Source organism: Cricetulus griseus, chromosome 6 (genome assembly GCF_003668045.3).
Source record: "Cricetulus griseus strain 17A/GY chromosome 6, alternate assembly CriGri-PICRH-1.0, whole genome shotgun sequence".
NCBI lineage: Eukaryota > Metazoa > Chordata > Mammalia > Rodentia > Cricetidae > Cricetulus > Cricetulus griseus.
In genome coordinates this window covers 79,163,191-79,189,272 of record NC_048599.1, presented here as the reverse complement: position 1 = coordinate 79,189,272, position 26,082 = coordinate 79,163,191, and the positions used below count along the sequence as shown (strand labels likewise).

General features: G+C 38.3%; 1 pseudogene; it reads left to right on the top strand.

Moving 5' to 3' along the window:
- The window catches only part of LOC113830729, a 36,834-nt pseudogene extending 11,900 nt beyond the window's left edge, over positions 1–24,934 (top strand).
- The last annotated feature ends 1,148 nt before the right edge of the window (positions 24,935–26,082 follow it).

Here is a 26,082-nt window from a genome sequence, read left to right as displayed (position 1 = left end):
CTATTACAAACAATGCTGCTATGAACATGGTTGAATATATGTCCTTGTTGTATGAACATGCAATATTTGGGTGTATACCCAAGAGAGGAATGGCTGGATCTTGAGTTGGAATGATTCCCATTTTTCTGAGCAACAGCCATACTGATTTCCAGAGTGGTATTATAAGTTCACACTCCCACCAGCAATGGAGGAGTGTTCCTTTTTCTCCACATCCTTTCCAACATAGATTGTCATTGGTATTTTTTATTTTAGCCATTCTGACAGGTGTGAGGTGGTATCTCAGAGTTGTTTTGAGCTGCATTTTTCTGATGGCCAAGGATTTTGAGCACATTCTTAAGTGTCTTTCAGCCTTTTCAGATTCCTCTGTTGGGAATTCTCTATTTAATTCTGCACCCCACTTTTTAATTTCATTGTTTGGTGTTTTGGTGGCTAGCTTCTTGAGCTCCTTATATATTTTGGAAATCAATCCACTGTTAGATGTGGGATCAGTGAAGATCTTTTCCCATTTTGTGGGTGGTCGTTTTGTCTTACTGACTGTGTCCTTTGCCTTGCAGAAGCTTCTCAGCTTCAGGAGGTCCCATTTATTAATTGCAGACCTCAGTGTCTGTGCTACTGGTGTAATGTTCAGGAATCAGGCTCCTGTGGCAATTTGTTCAAGGGTAATTCCTACTTTCTCTTCTAGTAAATTCAGTGTGGCTGGATTTATGGTGAGATCTATGATCCATTTGCACTTAAGTTTTGTGCATGGTGACAGGTATGGATGTATCTGCAATCTTCTGCATATCTGAATCCAATTGTGCCAGCACCATTTGTTGAAGATGCTATCTTTTTTCCATTGTATAGATTTAGCACCTTTGTGAAAAATAAGGTGTTCATAGGTGTGTTGGTTAATATCAGTGTTTTGAATTCCATTCCATTGGTCTATCTGTCTATTCTTGTGCCAGTACCAAGCTGTTTTCAGAGCTATAGCTCTATAGTAGAGCTTGAAGTCAGGGATGGTGATGCCTCCAGAAGATCCTTTATTGTAAAGAGTTGTTTTGGCTATCCTGGGTTTTTTATTTTTCCATATAAAGTTGAGTATTGTTCTTTCAATATCTGTGAAAAACTGTGTTGGGATTTTGCCGGGGATTGCATTGAATCTGTAGATTGCTTTTGGCAGGATTGCCATTTATACTATGTTAATTCTACCTATAGAAGAGCATGGGAGATCTTTCCATTTTCTGGTATATTCTTTAATTTCTTTCTTTAAAGTTTCAAAGTTCTTATTATACAGGTCTTTCACTTTTTTGGTTAGTGATACCTCAAGATATTTTATGTTTCTTGTGGATATTTTGAAAGGTGATGTTTCCCTGATTTCTTTCTCATTGGATTTATCATTTGTAAATAGTAGGGCTACTGATTTTTATTTAGTTAATTTTGTATCCTGCTAACTTGCTGAAGGTGTTTATCAGTTGTAGGAGTTCCCTGGTAGAGTTTTTTGGGTCACTAATGTAGACTATCATGTCATCTGCAAATAGTGAAAATTTGACTTCTTCCTTTCCAATTTGTATCCTTTGATCCCCTTTTCTTGTCTTATTGCTCTAGCTAGAACTTCAAGTACAATATTGAAGAGATATGGAGAGAGTGGACAGCCTTGTCTTGTTCCTGATTTTAGAGGAAACACTTTGAGTTTCTCTCCATTTAGTTTGATGTTGGCTATTGGTTTGGTGTATATTGCATTTATCATGTTTAGATATGTTCCTGTTATTCCTGTTCTCTCCAAGATGGTTTTCATGAAGGGTTGTTGGATTTTGTCAAAGGCTTTTTCAGCATCTACTGAGATGATCATGTGGTTTTTTCTTTTTCAGTTTGATTATATGGTGGATTACATTGATGGATTTTCCTATGTTGAACCATCCTTGCATCCCTGGGATGAACCTACTTGATCATGGTGGATGATTTTTCTGATATGTTCTATGATTCGGTTTGCCAATATTTTATTGAGTATTTTAGCATCAGTGTTCATGAGGGATATTGGTCTGTAGTTTTCTTTCTTAGTCGTATCTTTGTGTGGGTTGGGTATCAAAGTGATTGCAACCTCGTAGAAAGAGTTTGGCAATATCCCATCTGCTTCTATTGTGCGGAACAGTTTGAGGAGTACTGTTATCAGCTCTTGTTAGAATTTCTCTTAGACTTCGGCAGTGAATCTGTCTGGCCCTGTTTTTTTTTTTTTTTTTTTTTTTTTTTTTTTTTTTTTTTTGGAGGCTTTTGATGACTGCTTCTATTTCATTAGGAGTTATAGGTCGATTTAAACTGTTTATCTGATCTTGGTTTAATTTTGGTAAGTGATATTTATCAAGGAAACTGTCCATTTCCTTTAGATTTTCAAATTTTGTGGAGTACAGGTTTTCAAAGTATGACCTGAAGATTCTCTGGATTTCCTCAGTGTCCGTTGTTATATCCCCCTTTGTGTTTCTGATTTTGTTCGTTAGCATGCTCTCTCTCTGCCTTTTGGTTAGTTTGGCTAGAGGTTTGTCTATCTTGTTGATCTTCTCAAAGAACCAACTCTTTGTTTCATTGATTCTTTGTACTGTTTTTCTATTTTCTACTTTATTGATTTTGGCCCTCAGGTTGGTTATTTCCTGCTGTCTACTCCTCCTTGGTGAGTTTGCTTCTTTTTGGTCTAAAGCTTTCAGTTATTCTGTCAGTTCTCTAATGTGACTTTTCTCCAGTTTCTTCATGTGGGCACTTAGTGCTATGAGCTTCCCTCTTAGCACTGCTTTTAGAGTGTCCCATAAGTTTGGGTATGTTGTGTCTCCATTCTCACTAAATTCTAGGAAGTCTTTAATTTCTTTTTTATTTCTTCCTCAACCCAAGAATATTGCAATCAGGTGTTATTCATTTTCCACGTGTATGTAGGTTTTCTGCAATTCATATTGCTGTTGAATTCTAGCTTTAATGCATGGTGATCTGATAAGATATAGAGGGCTATTTCCATTCTTTTGTAACTGTGGAGGTTTGTTTTGCTGCCAACTATGTGGTCAATTTTTGAGAAGGTTCCATATGGCGCTGAGAAGAAGGTATATTCTTTTATGTTTGGATGGAATGTGCTATACATATCTGTTAAAACCAGGTGGGTCATAACTTCTGTCAGATCCTTTGATTCTTTGTTAAGTTTCTGTGTGGCAGTCCTGTCTAGTGGTGTAAGGGGGATGTTGAAGTCTCCTACTATAAGTGTGTGTGGTTTTATGTGTGGTTTGAGCTTTAATAATGTTTCTTTTACAAATGTGGGTGCCTTCGTACTTGGGGCATAGATGCTCAGGATTGAGACTTCATCATGATGGACTTTTCCTGTGATGAATATGAAATGCCCTTCTTCATCTCTTTTGATTGATTTTAGTTTGAAGTCTAATTTGTTAGATATTAGGATTGCTACACCAGCTTGTTTCTTGAGCCCATTTGATTGGAAAACCTTTTCCCATCCTTTTACTCTGAGGTAACGCCTGTCTTTGAAGTTGAGGTGTGTTTCTTGTAAACAGCAGAAGGATGGATTCTGTCTTTATATCCATTCTGTTAGCCTATATCTCTTTATGTGTAAGTTAAGACCATTGACATTTAGGGATATTAATGTCCATTGTTTGTTGGTGCTGGATTGTTTTGGATTTATTGTTGGTGGTGTCACTGTTTGAGGATTTCACCCTCCCATTTCTTTTTGTGTTTGGTAAAATTAGATTATCTACTGCTGGTGTTTTTGTGAGTCTAGTTAATGTTCCTTGGTTTGGAGTTTTCCTTCCAGATCCTTCTGTAGTGATGGATTTGTAGATATCTATTGTTTAAATTTGTTTTTTTTTCATGGAATATCTTGATTTCTCCATCTATAGTGATTGAAATTTTTGGTGGGTACAGTAGCTGGGTTTACATCCATGCTCCCTTAGTGCTTGTAGGGTATCTATCCAAGACCTTCTGGCTTTCAGAGTATCCATTGAGGAATCGGATGTGATTCTGATTGGTTTGCCTTTATATGTTACTTGGCCTTTTTCCTTTGCTGCTCTTAATATTTCTCTTTATTCTGTAGATGTGTTTTGATTATTATGTTTCAGGGCAGGGACTTCTTTTTGTGGCCCACTCTGTTTGGTGTTCTGTAAGCTTCTTGTACTTTCATAGGCATTGAAATGTTGAACTTCTGATCCTCATACTTCATCCTTGCTAAGAGCAATTATAGGCCTGTGTCACTAGACATGAGACCTAGACTGCTTATTTCTTTATATGTCTAAAGTCAATCATTTCTATTTTGTTTCATTCCATGGAGATCTGTTTACTCGTAATTTCAACATTTTGATGTATTTTTTTTTCTTAATTCATTACATAATTCTTGGAACCACTATATGTCCCTTCTTTACTTGTCTGTTTGTTCCTTTGTTTCGATTTTGTTTTTCGTGTGTGTGTTTGTGTGTGTGTGTGTGTGTGTGTGTGTGCTCCAGTGTTCATTTATCTTTTCACCAAGATTTATTAAATGATTACTGTTTGTTTCCTAGAGCAATACTTGTCTTACAGAGAACCTAAATATAACTAGGAAAACATGGGATCATTTCAGCTCTACAGTATAATATTCTAATATAGATGTTCCTAACATACAATACTGAAGGAGAGCTTTGTTCTATATTCTGAAGTACCTTGTAGGAGCAGAAACTAGACTTTACTTAATTGTGATACTGTAGATCAAACCAGGGTTTGTCTACGCTAAGCATGTGCTCCATCAATCAGAAAACTTCCTTCACCTTTATATGAAAGCCTACATTTTGAAAGGATATAATTATAAACACTTTATTCCCTCACTCCTTTGTGTTTCAACCCCTTGTCATTCTTTTATTTAGACTACCATTGCTTATTTTAACTGAAGCAAGTTCTATGTGCCTGATGAGATTTCACTCTTCTAAGGCCATTTTAAGTGTATTAAGATCCAACTTATAAAGGCCATCTAGAATTATGTTCATAACTTTTTAGATCTACTTTCTGGTAAAATAATAGTCTATAAAGAAGTATAAGGAAATATTAAAAGGAAAATAAGCATCAATAAGATAATTCAATCAAACCACCCCAGTATTAAGCCAATAATTAAAAATAGCCTTTTAGGGAGGGGTCTGTGTTGAGAATTGCTACAGCATATTATTGAAAAGGTCCAGTTTTCAACTGCATCATGACATAGCATGTCAATAAAAGGATGGCTTACTATCTGAGCACAAGCATGGGATCTGAAAAACACATGCACTATAACCACATAGAAAATGTATCCCAATATTTAGCTGAAGTCATGCAATGGTGTTAAACGAAGGAATGGTTACATTTTATTGACAAGAAAATCAATTAAGAGAATCTTTTTAGTCCAGCTGCCCCGCACCCCAAGAGTCAGCCTGTGCGGAGTACCGGGGAAGGAGCTGGGAACCAAACTTTTTCCTGCCCTAGAATGGACACGCTACCCAGAGGTCCAGCCTAGCCCCCCAGGCACCATTTCAGACAGCCATCTAGGTGTGAGGATGAAGGCCTTCTGTCACTGGCTGGCAAGAGGAAGCACAGGGGTAACCTGCCCAAGGAGTCAGTGAAGATCCTCCAGGACTGGCTGTATCTGCACCGCTACAATGCCTACCCCTCAGAGCATGAGAAGCTAAGTCTCTCAGGGCAGACCAGCCTCTCAGTGCTGCAGATATGTAACTGGTTCATCAATGCCCAGCGTTGCCTTCTCCCAGACATCTTCGGAAGGATGGCAAAGACACCAATCAGTTCATCATTTCCCGTCGTGGAGGTAAGGCTTCTGCTGTGGCTCTCCGCAGAGGCAGCAGCCCCTCCCTGCTGGCTGTGTCTGTTCCGGCCCCCACCAAAGTGCTCTCCTTGTCTGTGTGCTCCATGCCACTCCACTCAAGCCAAGGTGAAAAGCCAGCAGTCCCCTTCCTGCAGGTGGAGCTGGAAGCCCCCAAGGCCTTTGTGACCCCTGGGAGCACACTCTGATGAATAGGGCTGAGGCTAGAAGCCCCACAGGTGGACTCTTCAATACACCGCCACCCACACCCCCAGAGAAGGACAAGAAAGACTTCAGTAGCTGCCAGTTGCTGGTGAAGTTGGCGCTGCAGAGGGCGGCTGAGATGCAGCTTCAGAGGCAGCAGAATCCAGCACCCCCCTTACTACACACTTCCCTCCCTCTGGTCTTGGAAAATGACAAGTGGGCACCTGCTACCAGGCTCAGGTCAGCTATGTCAGGTTCCTGGTTAACTTCTTCAAACAGAGGGTTATCTACGTATCACTGCCAAGCCTCTGGATCTTCTCTGTCCAGAGGTCTTCAGCAGAAAGACAGCAGCTGGTGTCACTGCACTGTTACGGTGACCTGTATTCTGCTGACTACATTCCTTCTAACTTCCTCTCATGATGTTGCTGCTGCTTCTCCAGAGAGCCATCGAACACCTCCCTCCAGCCTGCTTTCCTAGACAGGGTCAGGAAAACTGCCAAGTTCAGACTTGAGCTAGGTCCAAGCTGCCCCTAAGCTGTGCCTCTTTTGGTCAAGCTAGGTGTGCACATTCCAACCTATTCAAAGGACAAAGGAAAAGACCCAGCAGACGTCACAGAACCACAGAACCGACTCCAGTTGAATGTTTAGGTTTAAATTGTTTATTTTCCTTCTGCTGTGGTTTGCATTGATGGCAGTAAGTAGCCCGGAAGCACGTGTGTGGGGAGTGAGCACCTTATACGGTGGAGCTTTATAAACGGAGTGATCTACTATTGCATTGGAGATGATTGTATAAGGAACCAGCAGGATCTCTGCAGCCGTGCTGAATTCCACCTGGAAGTGGTTGTTTGAGTCTTGGTTTGGATTACTCTATTGTAAAAGAAGGAAAATACCTACAGGTGTTGGATTATTTGCACCAGATACAGAAAGGAAGAAAACCGAAGGCAAGTCCACCTGAACCAAACAGCCAGTTAGACAGACCGCAGAGACAGATGAAAAAGGCAGAGACATAATGAGGTTTTTGTTGTTGTTGTTGTTGTTTTGTTTTTGTATTTTGGGATGGTTAAGCTAGACTGAAACAGTTTTTGTTTTCTCTCTTTCGGGTATCGTCTTCCCTGCACACCCCCTTTCCCCTTTCCCTCCCTCCCTCCCCCCCCCGCTTTTTTTTAGCCTGTTTGGATTCATTCGTCCTGAATGAATGACCTTTGCCCAATGTCAAAAGCACCAGCATCTCCTACTTTGGGAAAAGTTAGCCATCTGCTGGTCAGGAGGCCCTTCAAACATGCCACTGGTTCCACAAAGGTAGTTGGAACCTTCCTGAGGGAAAGGGCTAGTGCAGCTACAGATGGGCCCAACACCTGGGAGCTAAGTCTGTTCCACCACACTTCGAGTTGAAATTGTAAGGGCCTGCCTAAATTTTCCGGGGAAACAGATAACCTGTGTTTTTCATCTCTCCCCTCCCTCCCTGTTTTTACTTTGCTGTTTTGTTAGTTTTCAGCAACAGTTTACCCCATCTTTATATATCCTAAGAAACACTAATCCTAGGTTTTGTTAACCAAAATATTTGTGTTCTGAATAACCAGATTTGAGGAGCTCTGACTGTAATTTCCTGATGTTTATTAGGTTGTGAACAGAGGAGGGGGTCCTGGGTGTTCACAGACTTGGAGTACCTGTCCCAGAGTAACACCATTCTGGCCTTTCTTAGGGAGCCCCCTGCTACACTTACAGGTTTCCCTTCTTCTCCTAAGCGGCTTAGCCCCATCCCTTATTGTGCAAGTGGGAACTGAGAGATTTGTTCTCTGTGGGGGATTTGCTTTTCTAGGCTAGATCTCCTGCCTCCCTCCAGGGGATCTAGCATCCTCATTCCTTCCAGGCATTTCTGGGGAAGGATGAACATGGCACCTTCCTAGAGTTTGCTCTTTGCCTATTTCTGCCCCAACTGTATGTGATCCTAGATCCCAGGAATGCTGCAGGATACCTTTGGTAGGGGGTGATACTGGGGTGAGTGGGAGTTTTCTCCCTCACACTGCACTGACATATTCTAGCATTCAATCCTCCTGAAATACAATGGGCCATCTGGAGGATGGGACAGTCTCTGCTTGTATTGCTTATAAGAAATCTGGAGAAGCATGGTTGTCATATTGAACAATATTTGAGCAAAAACTACTTTAAATAACTGTTTTTTTGTCTTTTGTCAAATAATTTTTGGTTTTATTTTTAAAAAGGAGAGAATCTTTTTAAAAAGTTGAATATCTGCTATTGAAAATCCAATCGTACTTTTTTTGTCAGAAGCTATTAACAATAAAAACTAGCAGAATGAGCAAACTTCCATATTGAAGGTATTACCACAGAGAAAAATTTAAGAAGCCATTGAGAAAAATAGATAAAACTGAACAAATACTCCTGGGAAATATCATATAGAAGAATGGAGGAGGCACTGACAAAACAACAATTTTTGGTGACAAATATCAAGGTACATGTGTAAGAAACCCAACCAATTTCAGATAGGATCAAGGCAAAGATAACTTGTTGTAATAAAAATTGAAAAGCTCCAAATTAGATGGAAGTCTTTTGCATAGTGAGAGGAAAGAGATTCATCAGGTACAATGTAAGAACAGCAGTTAATTTCATATCAGATCAGAGTGGAGGCACAGAGAAGGTGGCAAGATGAGGTATTGGAAGCAGAGAGAAAAGAAAGACATTACAAGTAAATGGAAGATGATGGGAATTTATTTATAACAGAACTATTTTGGGAAAGCAAAACTGCAGCAACTGAAAACAAGCTCTCAGAAGAGCAGAGTGAGACCAACACTATCGCTCAAGCTCAAAAATTGTGTCAGGAAAAGTAATTTTGCAGCAAGAAGATACTGTGAATTCTTATTTTACCTCCTTTATCTTCTGATAAGAAAGTAGTTGTATAAAATGGCATATGTGGAATTATATTTCTGAGCTTATATTATGTAAGACATTCAGTGTTATATAATAGTAATAATAACAGTTGTTGTTTTAAAATAAAATAATGACAAGCCAAAGTGGGGAACAAAAATTTTGTGGAAATTATATTTGCTTTCACTTCTTCAAGCATCATAGAAATATAAGAAATTATGCAATATAATTATTTCATAAATTTCTTGATGCATTTAGGTGAATAAAAATCATATATGAGGTGACCTATAAGATTATACTGTTTAATGAAGGCATAAAAAATCTAACCTTTCAAATACACTACCTGAGTTAACACATTGACTAAACTGTGTAACACACCATTTCTTTGTGCTCCTAATGTTAAGCAATACATGACAAGAAAATTAAAAATGAATTATTAAATTTGTGTTATGAAAATTTAATATGTATTATATAGCACCACAGGAAGGAGCAGAATAAGAATATGCAGATATTAAATGTCTATTTTCTAGTTAGTATATATCTAAATTAAAGACTAATAAATTAAAATATATTTCCTAAGTCATAGAATACAAATAACAACTTAAAAATAAAAATGCGAGTTTGTCATCGCTGCTCAGAGTCATCTGACACAAGTGACCATACAGAGTTCGGCAGCAGGATCAGACACCTCAAGGTCCGGTGACAGCTCTGCCTCCAACTGCTGGCCCAGCAGGACCCAGAACGCCCGGACATTGCTGACACCTGGGTAACAGTGACACCTCCATCCAGGAGAAGAGGACCTACATCAGAGTATTGGATCTGTTTGCATCTACCAGAAGGAAACCCTGGTCCCACACCCACCAGGAGAACAAGAAACACTTGCTACACCCACCAGAAGAAAGGATGAGAAGAAGACAAGGTAAAGGCAGATCCAACAACAGAAAACCCAATATGACACCACCAGAGACTAGAAACATACACCAGTAAGACCTCAACATCATGATGCAGATGAACAAGAAGAGAATGACTTTAAAAACATCTTCAGGAAAATGATAGAGGACCTCAAAGAGGACATGAGAAAATCCCTTAAAAAATTGAAGACAAAACAAACCAAAAAAATACAAGAAACAGTTCAAGACCTAAAAACTGAAATAGAGACAATAAAGAAAGCACAATCTGAGGCAATGCTGGAAATAGAAAAGCTAGGTAAATGATCAGGAACTACAGATGTAAGCATAAGCAACAGAATACAAGAGATGGAAAAGAGAATCTCAGGGATTGAACACACACTAGTGGAAATAGATTCATCAACCAAAGAAAATCTTAAGTCCAAAAAAATCCCTAACACAAAATCTCCAGGAAATATGGGATACTGTGAAAAGACCAAACCTAAGAATAATAGGTATAGAAGAAGGTGAAGAAATCCAACTGAAAGATGCAGAAAACATATTCAACAAAATCATAGAAGAAAACTTTCCCCACCTAAAGAAAGACATGCCAATGAAAATACAAGAAGCCTACAGGAAACCAAATATACTGGACCAAAAAAAAAAAAAAGGTCACATCAGCATATAATAATTAGAACACCTAGCATATACATCAAAGAGAAAATATTAAGAGCATCAAAGGAAAAAGGTCAAGTAACATATAAAGCCAAACCTATCAGAATCACACCTGGCTTGTCCTTGGAAACTCTGAAAGCCAGAAGGTGCTGGATCAGTATTCTACCTACACTAAGAGCCCATGGATGCCAGCCCAGACTACTATACCAAGCAAAGCTTTCAATCATTATAGATGGAGAAAACAAGATATTCCATGATAAAAACAGATTCAAACAATACATATCCACCAATCCACCCCTACAGAAAGTACTGAAAGGTAAACTCCAATCCAGGGAAGTTAACTACAACCAGAAAAACATAGGCAATAGATAATCCCAATTTACCAACCGTCAAAAGAAAAAAGGGATAGAATCCCACACATAATCTTGCCACCATCACCAAATCAAAAACAAACAAGAATGAAAAATAATCAATGGTCATTACTATCCATCAACATTAATGGTCTTAACTCCCCTATAAAAAGACACAGATTAGCAGAATGGATAAGAAGACATAATCCTTCCTTCTGCTGCATAGAAGAAACTCACCTAAACCTCAAAGACAGACAGTACCTAAGAATTAAAGGTTGGGGAAAGATCTTTCAATCAAATGGACCCAAGAAACAAACGGGGGTAACAATCCTAATATCCAACAAATTGGACTTTAAACTAAAATCAGTCAAAAGAGATGAAGAAGGTCATTTCCTACTCATCACAGGAAAAAATCCATCAGGATAAAGTCTCCATTCTGAACATTTATTCCCCCAATACAAAGGCATCCACGTTTGTAAAAGAAACTTTACTAAAACTCAAATCACACATTAAACCACACACACTTATAGTGAGAGATTTCAACACCCCACTCTCACCACTGGACAGGAAGACCAGACAGAAACTTAACAAAGAAACAAAAGAACTAATAGAAGTTATGGAGAAATTGGACTTAACAGATATCTATAGAACATTCCACCCAAAATACAAAACAATTTACCTCTTCTCAGCACCACATGGAACCTTGTCTAAAATTGACCACATTCTTGGCAACATAACAAACCTCAACAAGTACAAAAAAATTGAAATAACCCCCAGTCTCTTATCAGACCACCATGCTTTAAAATTAGAATTCAACAACAACAAGAACTACAGAAAACCTACAAACTCATGGAAATTAAGTAACACCCAATTGCACAATTCATGGGTGCAGGAAGAAATAAAAAAAGAAATTAAAGATTTCCTAGAATTCAATGAGAATGCGAACACAACATATCCAAACCTATGGGAAACTCTAAAGCAGTGCTAAGAGGAAAGTTCATAGCGCTAAATGACCACATGAAGAAACAGGAGAATAATCACACTAGAGATATTAACAGCACAACTGAAAGCTTTAGAAAACAAAGAAGCCAATACACACTTGAGGAGCAGATGCCAGGAAATAATCAAATTGAGGGCTGAAATCAATAAAATGGAAACTAGGAGAACAATACAAAAATCAATATAACAAAAAGTTGGTTCTTCAGAAAATCAACAAGATAGACAAACCTTTATCCAAACTTACCAAACAACAAAGAGTGAACATGCAAATTAATAAAATCAGGAATGAAAAGGTAGACATAACAACAGACAGAGAGGAAATCCAGAGAATCATCAGGTCATACTTTGAAAACCTATATTCCTCAAAATTTGAAAATCTAAAGGAAATGGACAATTTTCTGGACAGATTTCACTTTCCAAAATTAAATCAAGAACAGATAAGCAACTTAAATAGACCTATTACCTCTAATGAAATTGAAGCAGTCATCAGAAGTCTCCCAACCAAAAAAAGCCTAGGGCCAGATGGCTTCAGTGCAGAATTCTACCAGAAATTAAATGTATAGCTAATACCAATTCTCCTCAAAAGTATTCCACATAATAGAAGCAGAAGGGTCATTACCAAACTATTTTTATGAGGCCACAATAACCTTGATTCCCAAGCCACAGAAAGACACAACTAAGAAAGAGAACTACAGACCAATATCCCTCATGAACATTGACACAAAAATTCTCAATAAAATATTGGAAAATCCAATCCAAGAACACATCAGAGAAATCATCCATCCCAATCAAGTAGGCTTCATCCCAGGGATGCAAGGATGGTTCAACATACAAAAATCCATCAATGTAATCCACCATATAATTAGACTGAGGAAAAAAAAACACATGATCATCTCACTAGATTCCGAAAAAACTGTTGACAAAATCCAACATCCCTTCATGATAAAGGTCCTGGAGAAATCAGTGATAACAGGAACATAACTCAACATAATAAAAGCAATATACAGAAAGCCATCAGCCACCATCAAATTAAATGGAGAGAAACTCAATGCAATTCCTCTAAAATCAGGTACAAGATAAGGCTGTCCACTACCTCCACACCTCTTCAATATTGTCCTTGAAGTTCTAGCTAGAGCAACAAGAAAACAAAAGGAGATCAAGGGAATACAAATTGGAAAGGAAGAAGTCAAAATCTCACTATTTGCAGATGATATGATAGTCTACATAAGTAACCCGAAAAACTCAACCAGGGAACTCCTACAGCTGATAAACACCTTCAGCATAGTGGGAGGATATAAGATTAGCTCAAAAAAATCTTTAGCCCTACTATATATGGATGACACATTGGTGGAGAAAGAAATCAGAGAAGCATCACCCTTCACAATTACCACAAACAACATAAAATACCTTAGAGTAACACTAACCAAAAAAGTGAAAGACCTGTTCCATAAGAATTTTGAGTCTCTAAAGAAAGAAATTAAAAAGGTACCCGAAAATGAAAAGATCTCCCATGCTCTTGGATAGGCAGGATCAACATAGTAAAAATGGCAATCTTGCCAAAAGCAATCTACAGATTCAATGCAATCCCCATCAAAATCCCAACACATTTCTTCACTGACCTTGAAAGAACAATTCTCAACTTTATATGGAGAAACAAAAGACCCAGGATAGCCAAAACAACCCTGTACAATAGAGGAACTTCTGGAGGCATCACCATCCCTAACTTTAAGCTCTATTACAGAGCTATAGTCCTGAAAACAGCTTGGTATTGGCACAAAAATAGACAGGTAGACCAATGGAATAGAGTTGAAAACCCTGAAATTAACCCACACACCTAAGAACACCTGATTTTTGACAAACAATCCAAATATATACACTGGAACAAAGAGAACATATTCAGCAAATGATGCTGGTATAACTGGATGCAAACATGTAGAAGACTACAGATAGACCCAAGCCTTTCACCCTGCACAAAACTTAAGTCAAAATGGATCAAAGACCTCAACCTAAACCCAGCCACACTGAACCTACTAGAAGATAAAGTGGGAAATACCCTTGAATTAATTGGTACAGGAGACTGTTTCCTGAACATAACACCAGTAGCACAGGAACAATAAATTACAAGTTCTTAAACATATACAACATAAAAAGTAAAATGACATACATAAATTCAATGATATCAGAAACTCCATCAAAAGTAAGAAAAACAGTCCTATCAAAATTTAGGGACTACTACATTATGTATAAACAGGATCTAATTCTATGGAAGTAAATTTTACCTTCAAAGAGTTACACAGGATGAGGACAAAGAAGTAGGATGACTGTGTCATTCTAATGGAGAGTTAGAATAGCTGTATGAAAATCAAGTAGACTTTAACATTAGAAATATAAGTAAGAGTTAAAAATGGCTTTCCTAAGGAAAAATCCATCAATTCCTAAGGAATTTGTGACCATTGAAGTACATATACATTTGAAGACAGACTCCACAAGTCATAAAGTTTATATTTCAATAGTAATTAAAGCTCCAATATACTATTTTCAGCAATGAATATAACTAAGCATAGCATAAATAAGGAAAAATTAGATTTGACTAGAGTTAGAATATAAATAAACCTAACAAATCATCTGTTGGATCTCTGCCTGGCAACTGCAGAATCTATATTGCTATCCACAACACAAGTATTATTTTCCCCAATAGACCATTTGCTCATGATATGATAAAATATTAGTATATTTAAAAGTTTTCAAATTATGCAGACCATGTCTCTTGACCAAAATTAAGAAGAATTAGAAAGCAACAATAAAAGAATTTTAAGAATTTCATAAACATATGAAAAAATAAAACACTAAACTCTTAAATACTCCAAGAGGTCAAAGCAAGATTACAAGCAACGTCATAAAATATTTTGAAGTAAAGAAAGATAAAGTTACAGTTATATATGAATATTAGAATCCAGAGGGTACTGGCTAGGATTTACATATTCTTTTGTCCTTGAAGAAGGAATTATACAGAGATATGTTACTGACAGAAACAGAGGCATTTTTCACTTGTTATTTATTTTTGAGATTATATTATAACTGCATCATCTCCCTTTCCCTGAGCAACCCTTCCATATCATCTCATATCCATTTGCTCGGAAAGGCTTTTTAAAGAAAGGGACAGCTTGAGGAGTGGAAACTGACCAGATCTTAGAGAATACTTTAACAGTGAGTGCATGACCAAGTGTTATGCAAAGGACTAAAAGTTTGATTCCTCCCATTGAGGGTCACTGCCATAGTAGGGGCTTTGCTAGCACATGTTCTACCTTGATCCACATACTTCTGGAGATTTCCAATTGTCTTAGCTTCCAGTCTGCATCTCTGCCACTGGTTTCTCTCACTCTTCTCTCTTAACAACTTTCCTACAACATGACCACACAGAAGAAATCATAGGATATTGCTAGTAGGTATTCATAGCTGTCAATGCTGTTATTAGAAAAAATATCAACTTATGTTTTAAGATTGAGACTGAAAACAGTAAATGAAATATAAATTTAGGAGAATAAATCAAATATATTAAGAAATTTATGCAATAAATAAGTATAATAAAGAAAATTAACAAACCCCAAATTTGCTTCCTGAAACCAGAGAAAACTGACAATTTTCCCACTTACAAACAATAAGATAAGACCTACAATTCCAAAAATGGAAAAAAAAAACAAAAAAACTGTCCCTGATGTTATCACTAGGGCCCTCGCCACATATACTGACCAGCATGATGACTCCTGAAAATCATATTTGAAAGAAATCATCATTAAATAAAATAGTTTGAAATAAGAGAAAATAATCTTAATTAAAAAAAAACAATAATATTGAAGACCTAGAAAATAGATGGACATGAGAAGAGGATTGAAGAAAATACTTAGCCTGCCATAAGTCATGAAGTGCCAGCAGCCAATAGAAATTACAAGTAAATCACAAATCTTCCTGAGAGACTCTAGGGTGATTGTTGCCCTGTTGATATATTGATTTTAGATATCTGCCCTAAAGAACTGTGAGAGAATGGATGTCTGTTATTTCAAGACTTCAAATTTGTAACCATCTGTTATATATCCTGAGGAAATTAATAAGACTACATGTCAACAAATTAAATGACTTTGAGGAAGTAAAGTAATTCATAGAAAAGGCTAACATACTTACACTCAAGAGGAAATAGAAAGTCATTACCAAGAAGATGATTGCAATATTATGAAACACATTCCAAAAAGTCTATGTACTTTGACTTCACTGTTCTTGTTAGGTTGCTGGTTAGAAATTGCAAGTTTGAACTGGAGTGATTGTTCTGTTAGTAAAAAGGTTTGCCTTGCAAGGATAATTATCTAAATTCAATCCCTAGAAACCAGGAGATAATAAAGTTGGGTGTGGCTACCTTGTGTTAGTAGTGTATAGGAGGCAGAAACACACAGATTCTAGCATCTCACAGGCCAGCTAGCCCAATCTACTTTGCTTGTCTCTGGCCAATAAGAGAGGAGTGGCAATGGAGGTTGTTCTATGACCTATGTACACACACACACACACACACACACACACACACACACACACACACACACTTCCCTATATACATCTGAACCCCACACAAAGAAATTAGCATGCTTGAAGGTTATCAGAAAGGACCCTCCAGAACAATAGGCTTCAGATCCTACCTCCAATGCCCCTGTTAACATTCTAATTTGAAGGAGAGAGGAAACATCACAAATGTCTCCCCTCCCCCACAGTGGAGACACAACAACTTTACTGAAGTCCATTAAGAGAAGGCTATTTTCTGCACAAAAATCTTGGTTGCTTTTACAGACTTCTATTTTCTTTCTTCAGTTATCACTCTGCTCTGATAGATGGTTTTTGATCAGTAGAATGGAATCTGTATAATATCTCTGGCCCTTGGTGAACATGTATCTACCTGAATTACTATGAATTATCTACTGGAAGACTTTGTTCTAAAGAACAAAGACTCATCACTTTCCCTTCTCTTCAGAGGAGACTTGCCAATCACCTGCACAGAAAAGTTCTCCATAGAAAAACTCTCTGTTCAGAGACACTAGAAAATAGTAGATGTCACAATGGTACCTTTGTTCACTCAGTGAGCATTTTCCTTAAAATGCCCCCTTGGTCCTTGTTGACCCTCATGCTTCAGTGTGCTTCATGTTCTCGGTGATTGCTTGTGTGTTTTTCTTATGCATTAAGTCTTGTCTGTCCTGAATTCATTTAATTTAGCTGGGAGTACTAGTGAGTCAGGAGAAAGTAGGAGTGACATTCCAGGGACAGGCAGATAAGAATTTGAAAATACCCGTAATAATATTACCAAGCTGATTACTGGAACATATTTAAATCAATTAAGATTAGTAAAGAAATACAAAATTGATATAGCATATAGTATATAAAGAAGGTAAAAGATCAACAAACATTCCTCACTTCTTGATAGATGCACATTTTCCTCTGTTAGTGATTATTATTATTATTATTATTATTATTATTATTATTATTATTATTGGTTTTTCGAGACAGGTTTACTCTGTGTAGCTTTGGAGCATATCCTGGCACTCGCTCTGGAGACCAGGCTGGCCTTGAACTCACAGAGATCCACCTGCCTCTGCCTCCCGAGTGCTGGGATTAAAGTCGTGCACCACCAATGCCCGGCTCTTTTAGTGATTATTTAATAAATTTCTCTTCACGACGTCACTGCTCTATGTTTTTTCCTCACAATGGACTGTGGTTCAGGTACAGAATATGAACATATTTTTATTATCTTAGCAAAGATTCCCAAGGTAGTTCCCAGGTATTTAGCATAATTCAATGCTCTTTTAAAAATTAGCACTGGTTAATATTTATTTAACATATGTTATATATAGAATTAGTTTTAAAGCTAAATGATTCTTCAAGATATATACCTACTACATATTTCATTATTATTGCTATTAAACTCTATTTGTACATTTGTCTCATGAAAAAAATGTTATTTTTATAATTTAATTAGATTTTTATGTGAATATTTTTGTAATTTTTCTAGGTCTCGAAACTCTTTTATTGCTTACTTAAACACATTAGTCAAAATATCTTATTTTCCCTTGTAATGTTTCATCATTTTGTAGATTGCTTATATAGTTTTATGCTTTAAGACTACTAACTTTTAATTAATTTACATTTGGAGAGAAGTATAGTTGAATGGTATAAGAAATAAAATTAATATTGATATTTTATTTTTCAGTCACTTTTAAAAGAACTACATCTTAACGGAATATATTTCATTTCATTTGTAATTCTTCAATTTGTCTAGCTATTGCCTTAAAATTGAAACATTCCATACTGTAGCAAATCTCATTAAAACTCAGGCAGTACTAGAAGCAGGAAACTGAAGAATCAGGAAGTTTGGGGTTGGAGAGATGGCTCAAAGTTTAAAATGACTTGCTGCTTTTGAAAAGGACACACGAACATTTCATTAACAGGACATATATGGTAGCCCAAAATTGTCTGTACCATAGTTAATGACATCCTTATGCCCTCTACTTGCCAGAATGGCATGAGTATGGTGCACATTCATATAAAAAACCATTTATTTATATATTCATTTTAAGTGCTGGAAATCAAGTGCATGGTCTCATACACTCTAGAAAAAAAAGATACACTACTAATAAATATTTGTGTTTACTTCTTTGTTATAAGAATAACACTAAGAGTGTGAATTCCTTCTGTTGAAAAACAAGGGACTACATCTTCCACAGATTCCTCTGCAGCATTCTGAACACACATGACATGCTGTGGCATGAAGAGAGAGCAGTAAACATGTACAAGGGTTTAGTATGTGAAACTATTCTAATCACTTCCATCCTGTGAAGAAAATTCTAAAACCATCATTGCTTCTGTAGGCCTCTTGTATTATCAGAATTCCTTGCATATCAGAAATCTGTCATCTACTGCCTCCTTGAGTGCTGGGATTACAAGCTTGTGCCTCCATCATCCCCCATCATCCCACTAGATTCTTTCTCTCCTAGTGGGTTGCCTTGTCCAGCATCAATAGGAGGGCTTGTGACTTGTATTGTTTTAACTTGATTTGTTCTGTTTGGACAACAGTCTCTTGGAGGCCTATTATTTTCTGAAAAGGAAACAGAAGGGGAATGGATCTGGGGGAAAGCAGAGTGAAGGGGGCAGTAGGGTAACTAGCAGGAGTGAAGGGAAGGGAAGCTGTAGTCAGCAAGTATTGTACAAAAGAATAATCTATTTTCAATAAAAGTAAATAACTAAAAATTTATACACTGACAAAAGCATCTTCAGGGAAAAAAGGTTTATTCATCTCACAACTAATGGTTGTAGTCCATGCTTGCAAGAGAGTACGGTGGTAGAAAAAAAAACAGTGACATCCTGAAATTTGAAGGCAAATGGGTGGAACTAGAAAAATAATCATCCTGAGTAAGGTAACCCAGTCCCAGAAAAACAAACATGGTATATATTCACACATTAGTGGTTATTATCTGTAAAATAAAGGACAACTATTCTATAATCCACAGAAGCAGAAAGACTAGGTAACAAGGAGGTTTCAAGAGGGGCAACCTGGATCTCCCTGGGAAGGGGAAATAGAAGAGATTTCACAAGTGGACTGCTATGGTGTGGGGATAGTAACATGAGTAATCAGGTGTGGTGGAGGGAAAGAGGGTGAGGGTTACTGAAAGAAACTCATGGAAAAGGGAAGGGGCATTTCAGGGTCAGGTAAAAACCTGGTACAAAGGAATCTCTGAGGAATCAACAAGAATTACCCTAGGGAAGAGTCCAAATACTAGCTGATACACAGGCTGAACTGGCCATCTCCTGTGACCAGATATTTCAAGTGGAGAGAGTGGGAAAACAAGCCAGCAACATAATTAACCTTAGACCTACATTCTGTCCAGTCTTTGGGATGTGCAGAAGTAAGGCTGGTCTAGAGATTGAAGGAGTAGCCAACCAATGACTGGTCTAGCCTAAAACCCATACCAGGGAAGTAAGCTTATCGAGACACTGACTGGAACACCAGGACCCACAGACTGGATGACCCAGAGACCTAGGATAGAAACAAACAGGACTTGTCAATATAATGATGACTAATGTTATTATGTTATACACATAGATTAGTGCCTAGCCCAAGTGTCATCACAGAGGGATTATCCAGCAACTGATAGGAACAGATACAAAGCCACAGCCAAACATTTGGTGGAGCTTAGGGAATCCTGCAGAAGACAGGAAGGATTGTAGGAGCCTGACAAGTCAAGAAAATCAAAAGCAAACACATAGTAACAACAAACATGGACTCAGAGTGGCTCAGAGAATCTGAACTGACAACCAGGGAGCCTGCATGGGACTGACCTAGGCACTCTGCATATATGTTACAGTTGAGTAGCTATGTCTTCATGTATAACTCCTAAGAGCTGGAGCATGGGCTGTCTTTGACTCTTTTACTAGCTTTTGGGACTTTAGTCCTCTTAGTGAGTCACTTTGCCCAGCATTAATACGTGGGGATGTGCTTAGTCTTGTTGCAACTTGATATGCCATATTTTTTGAGATCCATGGGAGACAGCTTCTTCCCTGAACAGAAAGGGAGATGGAGTGAATTGAAGGTTGAGAACAGAGTGGGGTTGGGATGGAGGACTGGGAGGAAAGGAGAGAAGTAAAACTGCAGCTGGGATGTAAAATAGATAAAATTTTGAAAAGTTAAATAAGAGAGAGAGATGAAATGAGTCATTCATAGCCTGGTGGTGGGGCCACATGTCTTTTATCTCAGAACTTGTGAGGCAGAGACAGGTGAATCTCTATGAGTTCAAGACCAGCATGATCTGTCGAACAAGTTTCAGAACAGCCAGTACACATAAAGTAACTCTGTCTCAAAACCAAATAATAATAATGATGATGATGATGATGATGATGATGATGATGATGCATTTATGTCAGTGCATACTCCCTTCATCTGTTTTGTATTTCGTCTTTGGAGAATCCCAACATTCAGAGTTGTTCTTCCCTCCTCAACTATGCCAAATAAAAAAAATCCCTCACAAGAATTACTAAAGGTTTCTTTCATTGAAATAATTCCTCACCATGACTCCTTTTAACCACAAGACTATACCAAGTGTCAAGAGTGTTAACAAAACTATCACTTATTGCCTGCACTTATACAAAACATGAGCAAGCTAGACCAATAAATTATAATTTCTTTTTATAACTATATTAGGTTTTAATTAGTCATGCCTTTGTATCTTTGATTAAAAAATCTTTAAAATTGTAGTTTGAATATATTTTGCATCCTCACATCAAACAAGTAGTTGATAGAAATTGGGCATATTTTTATTGCTCTCAGATTTAAGATTTCTCCTTAAATAGTCAGTGTTCACCATATTATTCAACTCTTTAAAATGTTCATGCATTGTTGTTGGTGTCTTACAATATTAACTTAATTTAGCTTATCTGAGTTTAATGTTTCTATTAGTTCTGAGATGAAAATATCATTAAATCAGCTCTGCAATATGACCCATATAAGATCCAAATTTTTAGAAAAATATAATTTTCAACTTCCTAGTTTTTTAAATGAGTATATATAGTGATTTAGATAACATATATATATATATATATATGAATGTATTAGTTGAAAATTATAAATCACTTAAATGTTGGAAATAAGGTAAAAAGTGAAACTCATGCCCTTTGTACTGAGCAACTGTTTAAACCACACACTTATATTTTAGGAGGATAGATGTTTTTATTTAATTTTGGATCAAGAAAAAGATATAGAATAATGAAGTCACATGTCAACTTGGACACCGATATAACTGAAACAGAAACAATTGTTTCCAATAGAAAATTGTAGCTCAAAAGATGATAATTTACTAGCCTTGTGTATTAATGAGTTTTCTTTTGATTCAGGACATGTATTTCAGATTACCTAAACAAGTAGATTATAATTAATGTTCCCCCAAAATGTCCTTCAACAAACATTAATTTTCAAAGGTTTGACATATATTTAATCACATTTTAAAGTTTGCAAATTGTATTTTGACAGTTTGGGGAGTGTAATGAGCTCATTTACTGGAATTAATTAAAAAGCACAATTAGTGACATGTACCTATGGGCTGTATAAGCTTGGGAAAAAACTTCATATGGTCTGTGCTGGCATGTATTATTTAAGCTTGAAATAAGTCAGAGTTATCTGAATGAAGGGATCCTTAGTTGAGAAAATGGCTTTTTAAGATCCATAAGAATAACATTTGCTTAATTAGGGAATGATAAGAGAAGGGCCAGCCCATTGTGGCTGGTGCTAACCCTGGGCTGATGGTCCTAGGTTCTATAAGAAAGCAGACTGGGCAAGCTTTACAGAGTTAGACCATAAGCAGTATTTCTTCATCAGCTCCTGCCTCCAGGAATTTGAGTTTCTGTTCTGACTTCCTTAGATGATGAAGGGTGATATGGAATTATAAGCTGAATAAAGTCTTTCCTCCTCAATTCGCTTTTTGTTCATGGTGTTTAATTGCAACAATAGAAACATAACATGCTCCTTTATGGAATTCTCACTCTCCAATGGAATTTTCCTTTTGCTCTCATTATATTTCTTTGTATGTATTTTGGCTAATTTCTAATTTTATTATTTGTTTTCTGATACTATACATCCTTGGCCAATGGTGAATTATAGTGGAAACTGGTTGAAGATATTCCACACATTTGAAAAGCATTGTGATGGAAATTTAATGGAGAGATTGCTGTCTGGCTAATTTCAGGATTTGAAGAGGGCTGAGAGATTTTTTTAAATTTTTTTTTATTAGTTCAAGTTAGGGAATAAGCTTTTTTCACATGTAAGTCCCTTCTCCCTCTCCCTCCCCTCACCCCCATCACTCCTCCCCTACCTGCAATCTACCCCCAACCCCATCCACCTACCACTCCCCAGATAGGATAGGGCCCTTAGGGGGAGCTCTGCAAAGTCCATCAAATCTTCCTGTGCTGGGCCTTGTCCCTTCCCCATGTGTCCAGGGCCAGAGTGTATTGAAGGCTGAGAGATTTATGTAAAATACTTGCTGCTCAAGCCTGATGACTTGAGTTCTATTCCTATAACCCATGTATAAGTAGGAGAGCACTGACTTGTAGGGGAACCTGTAGCCATGCCTGCTTAGGAGCTGGCTACAGGTCTGCCTGACCATGCCTTTGAGGGAATGGTCAGGGTGACGTAGAGTGAAAGGATCAGGTAGCTACATCACTTTCAGTTTTCCTTTGCTTCTTGCTGTACAGACTGCTGCCACGCCGGCTGGCTAGGCCACTCTGTAAGTAAGGCTTTTCCCTATTAAATACCCTTTTATTTCTACCTGGCTCCATATTGGTAACTTCCCAATATACTGACTCCACAAAATTGTCTTCCCACCTCCAAACAGGCAGAGTAGAGTACACATGCAACACTCACATACCCACAAATACCCACAAATCATACACAATAGTAATATACAAACCTAAGTATTTTTAAATAGATGAGAAATTTATTAATATTTTTCCATTCACAGTCATTGTATTGCAAAGGATTGTAAAAATATCATACAATGAAAGATGCTAACATAGTTAATTAATGCAGTTTGCAGGAGCTATATCAATGATCAAACAAAGTTAGATAACAGCTCTCACATTTGTACTCAATGGGAACTTGGGGGGGGGACTATTTCACATTAAGTGTTTTCATTCTTTAAGAAAAAATATTTATAGCTTCAGATAAAATAAAAATGTTGGGGGTATATTCTTCAAAATGTATACTGAAACCACTAATTCATATTATTTACTGGTTAGAAAAATATGCTTCTTTTATGTTACTGCCATATAAAAGCTCTTGCATTTATTAGTAACCTTAGAATAAAACATAATTACTAGATTTACAAATAATTTTATCAAGTGAAAAATAAACTCAATTGTTCTAGAATATTATGTTAAGATTTGTTACATTTGTTTATGGTGTGGAACATTTATTTAAAGAATCAAAGAGGTTTGAATTTGCTTAACTCTTTGAAGCTGTGTAACTTTGCCTGTCTAAAATACCTGATTAGTGTAATAAAGAGGCGAATATCTGGTAAGATATCCAATATCTGGTAAGATGTAATAATAGATGGGGCTGGCAGAGAGAATATATAGGAGGGGAAATCTGGAAAGATGAAGGAATAAGAAAGAAGGGGCCAGTCATCAGTCACACAGTGAGACATGGAATAAGAAGGAAATAAAAGATACAGAGAAAAAGAGAAAGATAAATCCCACAGACAAAAAGTAGATGGGCCGGCATGAGAACGAACACCAAGTGAGCCGGCCTGGAGCCCTGCCCCTGAGCCCCCGCCCGATGAGAAACACTCCGTCCCAAAGTCTCTGCCCCCAAGGTCAGCCATCTGGACACGGAGGGGGGGAATTGAGTCTGTTGTACCAGACACCAGACCTTGAGAATATGCTGATCTGGAATGGCTCTGTGTCTCATTTGAACCATCCAATAGAAATGATTCTGTATTTCGCCTCATTTGAAAGACTCTGTGTTTCACCTCATTTGAATAACTCTGTACTTCGCCTCATTTGAATAACCCTGTATAGCGCCTCATTTACATTGACCAATGGGAATAGCTCTGTACAATGCCTCATTAGAATTATCCAATAGAATCCCTGCTTCTAGCTTGCGCCTTTTTCCCTATATAAGGACCCCTTTCCCTTGGCTCGGCGCGCTTGGCCTCACAGAAGCTAAGTCGCCCGGGTACCCGTATCTCCAATAAAGCCTCTTGCGGTTTTGCATCCAAGTTCGTGGTCTCGCTGATTCCTGGGTGCGGGTCTCCTTCTACGAAAGTACCTCTTCGGGGGTCTTTCATTTGGGGGCTCGTCCGGGATAGAGACCCCCCACTCAGGGACCACCGACCCACGTTTGGGAGGTAAGTGTTGTGCGGATCCGCTGTTTTGTCTTGTCTGGTCTCGTTTTGCCTGTCTGTCTGAATCCGTCTTGTGAATTGCGCTTGCATTTGTATTATACAGCTGTGTACATTTGTATTTGGCGGATCCGTGGAGGAACTGACGAGTTCGGACTCCCGACCGCGGCTCCAGGAGACGTCCTGGTAGTGTTTGAAGCCCTTGGCGTGAGAGATTTGTACTTCGAACTTGGGAAGCCCTCGGCGTGAGGGATTTGTACTTTGAACTTAGATCTATGACTGGACATTTTCCCAGTCTCTTTGGAGAAGGCCCTCGGCTTGAGGGAATTGCAATCTTTACTGGGGACGAAGAAGAAGGGCCCCCTTCTTCGACCCCCTCTCAATTCTTACTTTCGACTCTCTGTCGAAACCGCGCTGCGAAAGTTTGTTCTGTGTTATTCGGTCTTTGTCTTGTAGCTATCATCTGTGTCCTCCTAAGTCTAGAAACTATGGGGCAAACTGTCACCACTCCTTTGTCCCTAACACTTTCGCACTGGAGAGATGTACAGGAATATGCTCATAACCAATCTGTTGATGTGCGTAAACGCAAATGGATTACTCTTTGTTCTTCAGAATGGCCGACCTTTGACGTAGGCTGGCCGCGAGATGGTACCTTTAACCCCCAGACTATATTCCAGGTAAAAGAGAAGATTATGGATCCTGGACCACACGGGCATCCCGATCAAGTGGCTTATATCGTCACTTGGGAGGTTTGGTTCAGGACCCCCCTCCCTGGGTACGTCCTTTCTTACATCCCAAGGGCCCCTCTCTCCTTCCCCCCTCTAACCGCTCCGACTGACCCATTCCCTCGGCCCTTACACCTCCCACTCCTTTGACACCTATTCCTCCCAACCCCCCTTCCCATTCCAACCTTTACCCTACCGCAGTGAAAGACACTAAGGCTAAAGAAAAGAAGACACCTAAGGTACTCCCCCTGGGAGAAGACCTGTTGGTTGATCTATTAACTGAGGACCCCCCGCCATATCCGCCACCGCCGCCCCCACCAGAGGCAGAAGCGGACTCCGCCGCCTTGGCGGAAGCGGCCCCTGACCCTTCACCAATGGCTTATCGATTAAGAGGTCGCAGGGAGCAGCCCGTTCCAGATTCAACCACTTTGCCCCTCCGAACTGGACTGAACGGCCAACCTCAGTATTGGCCATTCTCAGCATCAGACCTCTATAACTGGAAAAATAATAATCCTTCTTTTTCTGCAGACCCCGTGAGGCTGACATCTCTCATAGAGTCGGTCCTCACGACTCACCAACCCACCTGGGATGATTGTCAGCAGCTGTTGCAGGTCCTCTTAACTTCGGAGGAGAAACAGCGTGTGCTACTAGAAGCATGAAAGAATGTCCCAG